This window comes from Acinonyx jubatus, chromosome E4 (genome assembly GCF_027475565.1).
Source record: "Acinonyx jubatus isolate Ajub_Pintada_27869175 chromosome E4, VMU_Ajub_asm_v1.0, whole genome shotgun sequence".
NCBI lineage: Eukaryota > Metazoa > Chordata > Mammalia > Carnivora > Felidae > Acinonyx > Acinonyx jubatus.
In genome coordinates this window covers 5,707,766-5,714,469 of record NC_069395.1, presented here as the reverse complement: position 1 = coordinate 5,714,469, position 6,704 = coordinate 5,707,766, and the positions used below count along the sequence as shown (strand labels likewise).

At 49.4% G+C, this 6,704-nt stretch overlaps 1 non-coding gene across 1 annotated transcript; it reads left to right on the top strand.

The window, feature by feature from the left end:
• The first annotated feature begins 5,623 nt into the window (after positions 1–5,623).
• Positions 5,624–5,696, top strand: TRNAV-CAC (transfer RNA valine (anticodon CAC)). The gene has a single exon. It is a non-coding gene; the product is annotated as a tRNA-Val (tRNA).
• Positions 5,697–6,704: the final 1,008 nt, after the last annotated feature.

Sequence of the window (6,704 nt, the reverse complement as noted above, 5' to 3'; positions counted from 1 at the left end):
GCGGTGCTCAGCAAATGTAAGCAGCGCCTTCTGGAAAAGGAGCTTAGGACCGATTCGGTCTCTTGGAATTCGGGGGGGATGTCCGGGAAATGTCCTTGAAATTTTAAATAACCTTTAAATGTGGGTTTCGTAACAGAGTCCATTGGAACTAGGGCACCTGCGTATGAGCAGAGAAGACACCAGCAACATTCGTGTCCACCTTCCTCGTGGTGCATTTGTACCTAGCATTTGCTACCTTTGATGAACACAAAATTCGGGATGGACCCACTGCCGCAATGGGAGTTCAGAGACTTAAGGCGAGTGCACAGTAAGCACGTCGTCTTGGTGACAGAATAAACTGACCTGCCAGCCCCGAGGCCACGCTTTCCATTCCAAGCAGAATTTGCTTCACACGCAAAAAGAAGGTGATGGCGTTCTAAGCAAAAAGACCAAAGACCAAATAATCCTACCATATCCTTTCTTCCCTTACTTCCTGTATTAGCCAACTGCTTAGGGGGGAAAGGATGACACAGAAGGAAAGGTGAAGACAGCACAAGCCAGAGTTCCTTTTCCTTCCAGTCCTTCCTTCCTTATCAGCAAGCTGAAGGCAGAAAATGGCGGTAGGATGGGCATATTCAGGAGTAAAATAAAAACAGTTGAGTTAAGTCTGTGCAACATGTTCTGGGAATGCGGGGAGAGGGGACCCCTCTTATACTGCCGGTGGGAATGCCAACTGGGGCAGCCACTCTGGGAAACAGTATGGAGGTTCCTCAAAAAGTTAAAAATAGAACTACCCTGACCCAGCAATTGCACTACTAGGTATTTACCCAAGGGATACAAAAATACAGATTTGAATGGGCACATGCACCCCCATGTTAATAGCACTGTCAACAACTGTGGAAATTATGGAAATTTCCAAATTATGGAAAGAGCCCAAATGTCCATCGACAGATGAATGGATAAAAAAGATGTGAGATATGTGATATATATGTGTGTATATATATAAACAATGGATTATTAGTCATCAAAAAAATGAAATCTTGCCATTTGCAAGGATGTGGATGGAGCTAGAATGTATTATGCTAAGTGAAATAAGTTACAGAAAGACAAATACCGTAGGTTTTCACTCATATGTGGAATTTAAGAAACAAAACGGATGAACATAAGGGACGAGAGGGGAAAAAAAGAGAGGAAGGCAAACCATAAGAGAATCTTAAATACGGAGAACAAACTGAGGGTTGCTGAAGGGAAGGTGGGGGGGGGGATGAGCTAATTGGGTGATGGGTACTAAGGAGGGCCTTGTGATGAGCACTGCGTATTGTATGTAAGTGATGCATCACTAAATTCTACTTCTGAAACCAATATTGCACCATATATTAACTAACTAGAATTGAAATAATTTTTTTTTTTAATTCATGTGCGTGATTCTGGTGATTCTGCTTATGAGTTAAATGCTTTGGTATTTGCACTGCCAACTAAAACCAAATCCGGACTTAGTTAAGGAGAGACTTCTCAAAAAAGACTACCGCAATAGAGAGAATGCTCCAATCTCAGAAACCTGCAAATATCTCAAAATCAAACAGCAAAGGGCGTTTCTGTCATAGGGTGAGGTAAGCAGAGCTTAGCAGAAACTTTTAAGGGGAAGTTGAGGCAGCAAGGGAGAGTGAACAGAACATGATGATGCTGCAGTTTCCCAGGAAATGTGTTTCCCTTTGGTCATCCGATTGTCAGGATCAGCTAGTAAATGGGACATGTTCTGCATAGAGGTGCCTGCTCAATCTTGGGGACACGTCAAAGTCCAAGGACCTACGGAGAGAAGAGAAGCTTGACTATAGGAGCTCAAGATAAAGCAGAAGAGGGGCGCCTGGGTGGCTCAGTCGGTTAAGTGTCCAACTTCAGTTTAGGCCATGATCTCCTGGTGTGTGAGTTCGGGTCCCGCGTTGGGCTCTGTGCTGACAGCTCAGAGCCTGGAGCCCGCTTTGGATTCTGTCTCCTCCAACTCTCTCTGCCCCTCCCATGCTCATGCCCTGACTCTCAATAATAAATAAATGTTAAAAAAATTTTAAGAAAAAACCAGATAAAGTAGAGGATAAGAAATGGGCCTTGTACAATATAAAGATGACATGTCACATTTGTGCGAATCATTTTAATTTTTCTTCACACAGAATGACATTAAATAGCAAGTAAAAACGACACCACGACAAGTTGGGAGGGAGTCCATGGAAGAAAGGGATTTATTCCCATCTGTCATAGAAGAATAGGACTTAATTCACCGTTCATTTAACCAATCTGTTACCACATCACTTTGGCTTATTCATCTTATTTCCTGGCTCACAAGTAAAATCAAGCAGTGAGTTACCATAGAGAAATACATTCCTATTTTGCAAGAAATCCAAAGGGATTAAGTGTGACTTTCCTGACTTCGCAAGTCCAGGAAGTGCATTACATGACTCTGGGCTTCCCTATACGACACCCTGAGCGCCTGGTGATGGCCACCAGTGGAAAGACCAAAAATGTAAAATTATTGGGCTGCCTAGAACTGTAATTGTAACTATTTTTAGGACTTCAAAGTGAGAGAAGATTTTATCATTAATAATGCTGTGCGTCTATTGACATAACCTTTCTAGATTTAGCAGATTCTGAAATACTGTGCACGTGTCAGTGTGAAAGTTTAATCACAAATCAATGATTCTCCACGGGGCGGGGGCGCATTTTGGAACTACTTGAAGGACATCTTCAATCTTCACAGCCTCCCTGCCCCTCAGGTGTCAATGGACCTAGCAGCCGGATGTTGGATGCTGTGCTTTGTTTCTTTTGAGAATTACAGTTAGGGAGACTAGGAGCTCACTGCCATTCTTCATTTACATTTTTGAGTAAATGATCAGCATTTTTACTTTAAATTTTTTTATGTTTTATTTTATTTTTTGAGAGAGAGAGAGAGAGATCGAGCAGAGGAGGGGGGCAGAGTGAGAGGGGGAGAGAGAGAATCCCAAGCTTGAGTCAGACACTTAGCCAACTAAGCCACCCAGGGCGACCCTAAAAGTTTTTGTACTGTTTATTTACTTATTTTGAGAGAGCGTGCGCGTGAGCGCAAGCAAGGGTGGGACAGAGCTAGAGGGAGAGAGAAAGAATCCCAAGCCGGCTCTGTGCTGCCAGCCCAGAACCCAATGCGGGGCTTGAACCCACAAAGCACAAGATCATGACCTGAGCTGAGACCAAGGGTTGGGCGTTTAAGCAACTGAGCCACCCAGGCACCCCTACCTTTAAAATATATTTCAGGGGCACCTGGGTGGCTCAGTCGGTTAAGCGTCCGACTTCAGCTCAGGTCATGTCCTCACCGTCCGTGAGTTTGAGCCCCGCGTCAGGCTCTGTGCTGACAGCTCAGAGCCTGGAGCCTGCCTCAGATCCTGTGTCTGTGTCTCCCTCTCTCTCTGACCCTCCCTCGTTCATGCTCTGTCTCTCTCTGTCTCAAAAATAAATAAACATTAAAAAAATTTAAAAAAAAGATACATTTCAGAAAGAAGTAATGAAACTAGCTTACAGAAGAGGTTGCCGAGAAGCTGTTATCATCAGGCTGAGGGCTGGTGGATGGGAATTCCCTCCCCCGCCCTGGCACCCCCCTCCCTCAGTCCAAGGGAAGGGTCCCTTCAAGCCAGCACGGGGTCCAGCCTAATTCTCGACCCGGGTCTCGACTCTGGGTAAAAGAAAGAGTGGCTTTCAGCTGGAGCGGGTCTTTGGGAGACATGAAGCGAAGTGCTGGGCTCCCGAAGGTGGTGGTGATGATTTCCGCGTCTGGCTTTTGCAATCACCCGAGTCCGTCCTGCTACCAGGCTCTGGATCACAGTGCTGGGCCCCGGGCAGTGGCGAGGGCCGGTGCTGGGCCCAGGAGGGCCGAGTGTGAAGTACAGCCTTCCCTCTCTGTGGCGAGCACCTGAACAAGACAAGACCTACCTGGGAAGCCCTGCCCGCGACCGCACGTGGCACCGTTGGTGGCCACCTTCAGCTTTGAACTCAGGTTGGCGGGTGCGATCCTGTCCCTGGACAACCTTTTCTGAGGTGAGCATCCTGTAACCTCATCCTGAGTTGACCTGCCCCCTACGTTTCAACCTGCCTTCGTTCGTTCTCCAACTTTCTGAGTCTTAGTTTTGGTCTCTGCCGAGGGCCCCAACTCCTTCCTGGCCCCGAGTGAAAGAGAGAGAAGGTGCTAGCATCTGCCTGACTTAATAGTCAGTGTTATAAAATAACGAGGCCCCGCCCAGATGCGTAGGCAATGTGATACTGTGACATAATGAGAAATGTATACTTTGGTCTTCATCCCAGGCTCCCGGCCAGAGCTCCTAAAACTGTTGTAATTTCCTAAGAAACAAAAGTGCTAGGAAAACAAACAAACAAACAAACCTGCTTCGGATTCTGTGTCTCCCTCTCTCTCTCTGCCCCTCCCCTGCTTGTTCACTCTTTGTCTCTCTGTCTCTGTCTCTCTCTCAAAAATAAACAAACATTTAAAAAAAATTCTTTTTAAAGGTGCTAGGAGCATCTTTTGTTCTAACATTTGCTCTTTGACCTGGTTCCTGTCACAGAGCTCCTAAATCCCTTGGAATTTCCTGGAGAGGCATGTGTTATGTTTTAAGGGGGTGATTCTTGGTGGGCTCCTGGATAGTCTCAGGAAGGGGGTCCAGTCACCAGAAAAACCATTATGATTAAAAGTTTGGACATTTCAGTGACACCCCCCCCCCCCCCACCACCACCACCACCACTCTGGAGAGAGGCTGGAGACTGAGTTAATAATGGGTCATGCCTCCTTGATGAAGTCTGCAAAAGATCCCTTAGGTAGGGGGTTCAGGGAGTTTGGGGAACACAGGGAGGGCCCGGAAAGGGCAACAAAGCCCCTATCTATGCCCCTTCTCCCGCACCCCGCCCTATGCATCTCTTCTGTCAGCCTATTCCTGAGTTGCATCCTTTTATAATAAAGGGACACTCTGGTAAGTAACCTGTTTTCCTTAGTTCAGCGAGTCATTCTAGCACATTGTCAAATCCCAGAAGGAGGCGGTGGGAACCTCCGGTTTATAGCTGGTTGGTCAGAAGCACAGGTGACAGCGTGCCCTTGTGATATGTACCTGAAGGGGGGCAAGGGGTGTCAGGTGGGACCGAGCCCTTAACCTGGGGGATCTGACGCTGTCTCTGCGATCATCGTGTCAGAATTGAGCTGCTGTCCCAGGCTGGGCGTGGGGAGGCCTCCCACCCAGGTGGGGAGCGGACAGGAAGTGTTTGAGCAGAAATGAGACTCACAGGAGGAAAGACATAGGAAAGAGAAAACGGAGTTTTCCTGCCTAAGTGCCTTCTAAGTTGCGTGCTGGGCGAACATCAAGTGTATTTGCATTGTTTCGAATAGAAGCTGGCTTTCCTTACCCTGGCCAAGTCCGTCACCTGTCCCTTCCCACCTGTAGTTACCGCACGTCGCCAGCGCGGCCAGCATCTGCGGGGCCCTGGCCCGCAGACTGCGACTCTCCACTCCGGCGACACCTGCGGGGGCCCGCTGGGCCGGGGGCTCCCCGGGGAGGCGCACTCGGGTTCACGGCGGCCGGCCGGCCAGCGGCTCCCAGCCGCAGAGCTCCAAGGCGGATTTCCAGGCACCCGCTGCCGGCCGGTTTCCGTAGTGTAGTGGTTATCACGTTCGCCTCACACGCGAAAGGTCCCCGGTTCGAAACCGGGCGGAAACAACCGTACCTTTTTTTTTTTTTTTTTTTTTTATACAAACCCCCACCCCCGTCGGGAGTCCTGCGGAGGAGTCCGCCGAGCCCGCGGGGACACCACCGGCGCCGGGGAGCCGGAGGCGAGTGGGCAGGCAGGCACCGCCGCAGCCCTTCGGCGCGCTCCGCTGCGGGGTCCTTTTCCGGCCGGGAAAGGGGGAGCGTTCTTGGCTGCTCAGTGAGCGAAGCCCCTCGGTTCCTTTGCGGACCCCCGATGAGCAGGCTGTGCTTCAGACTCTGCTCGGTTCCGCCCCCTTCGGCTGGGGCCGCGGCGGTCGCACCTCCTGCGGACAATCTGCCAAAGCTGTGCGGGGACCCAGCCAGTGCTGGGCGACGGTCCGGCTCTCGGGTGCCGGGATCCAGGAGCCGGGCCCCCAGCCCAACCTGCCTTCACTGGGCTCCCTCCCCCGTGTCCGCTGCCCCCACCCCGCCGGTTCTCAGTCGACGACAGCGATCTCCTCCCTCCCTCTTCTCTGCCCCTCCCCACGGGGATCCTAAGGCCCTCGGTTCTCAACCAGGTGAAAAGGAGACATTTTCTTCTCATTAAAGAGTTATGCTCGCAATCCAACCCCTCCCTCAGACACCTCACCAGAGAAGACAGAGGAGTAGCAAATGCTCACACGAAAAGGTGTTCGACGTGGTTAACCAGAGAAACGCAAATCAAAAACACGCTGGGATTTCACTAGACGCTGTTATTAACGCCTGCTGTATCAGGCTGTCCAGGATGCAGAGGAATCGATACACTCATACATGTTGGTATGAATGTAAAAGTCCACTTTGCAGTTTCTTTGAAAGTTAAACTGCTAAAATACGACTGAGCCATTCCAATCCTCGGTATTTACCAAGCAAAAAGAAAATAAATGCCCATACGAAGGCTTGTCTACAAATGTTCATAGCAGCTTTATCTGTAATAGCCAGAAACTGGAAACAACCCAAATGCCAATGAGCAGATGAAGGTAAATTGTGGTATCCCCATGC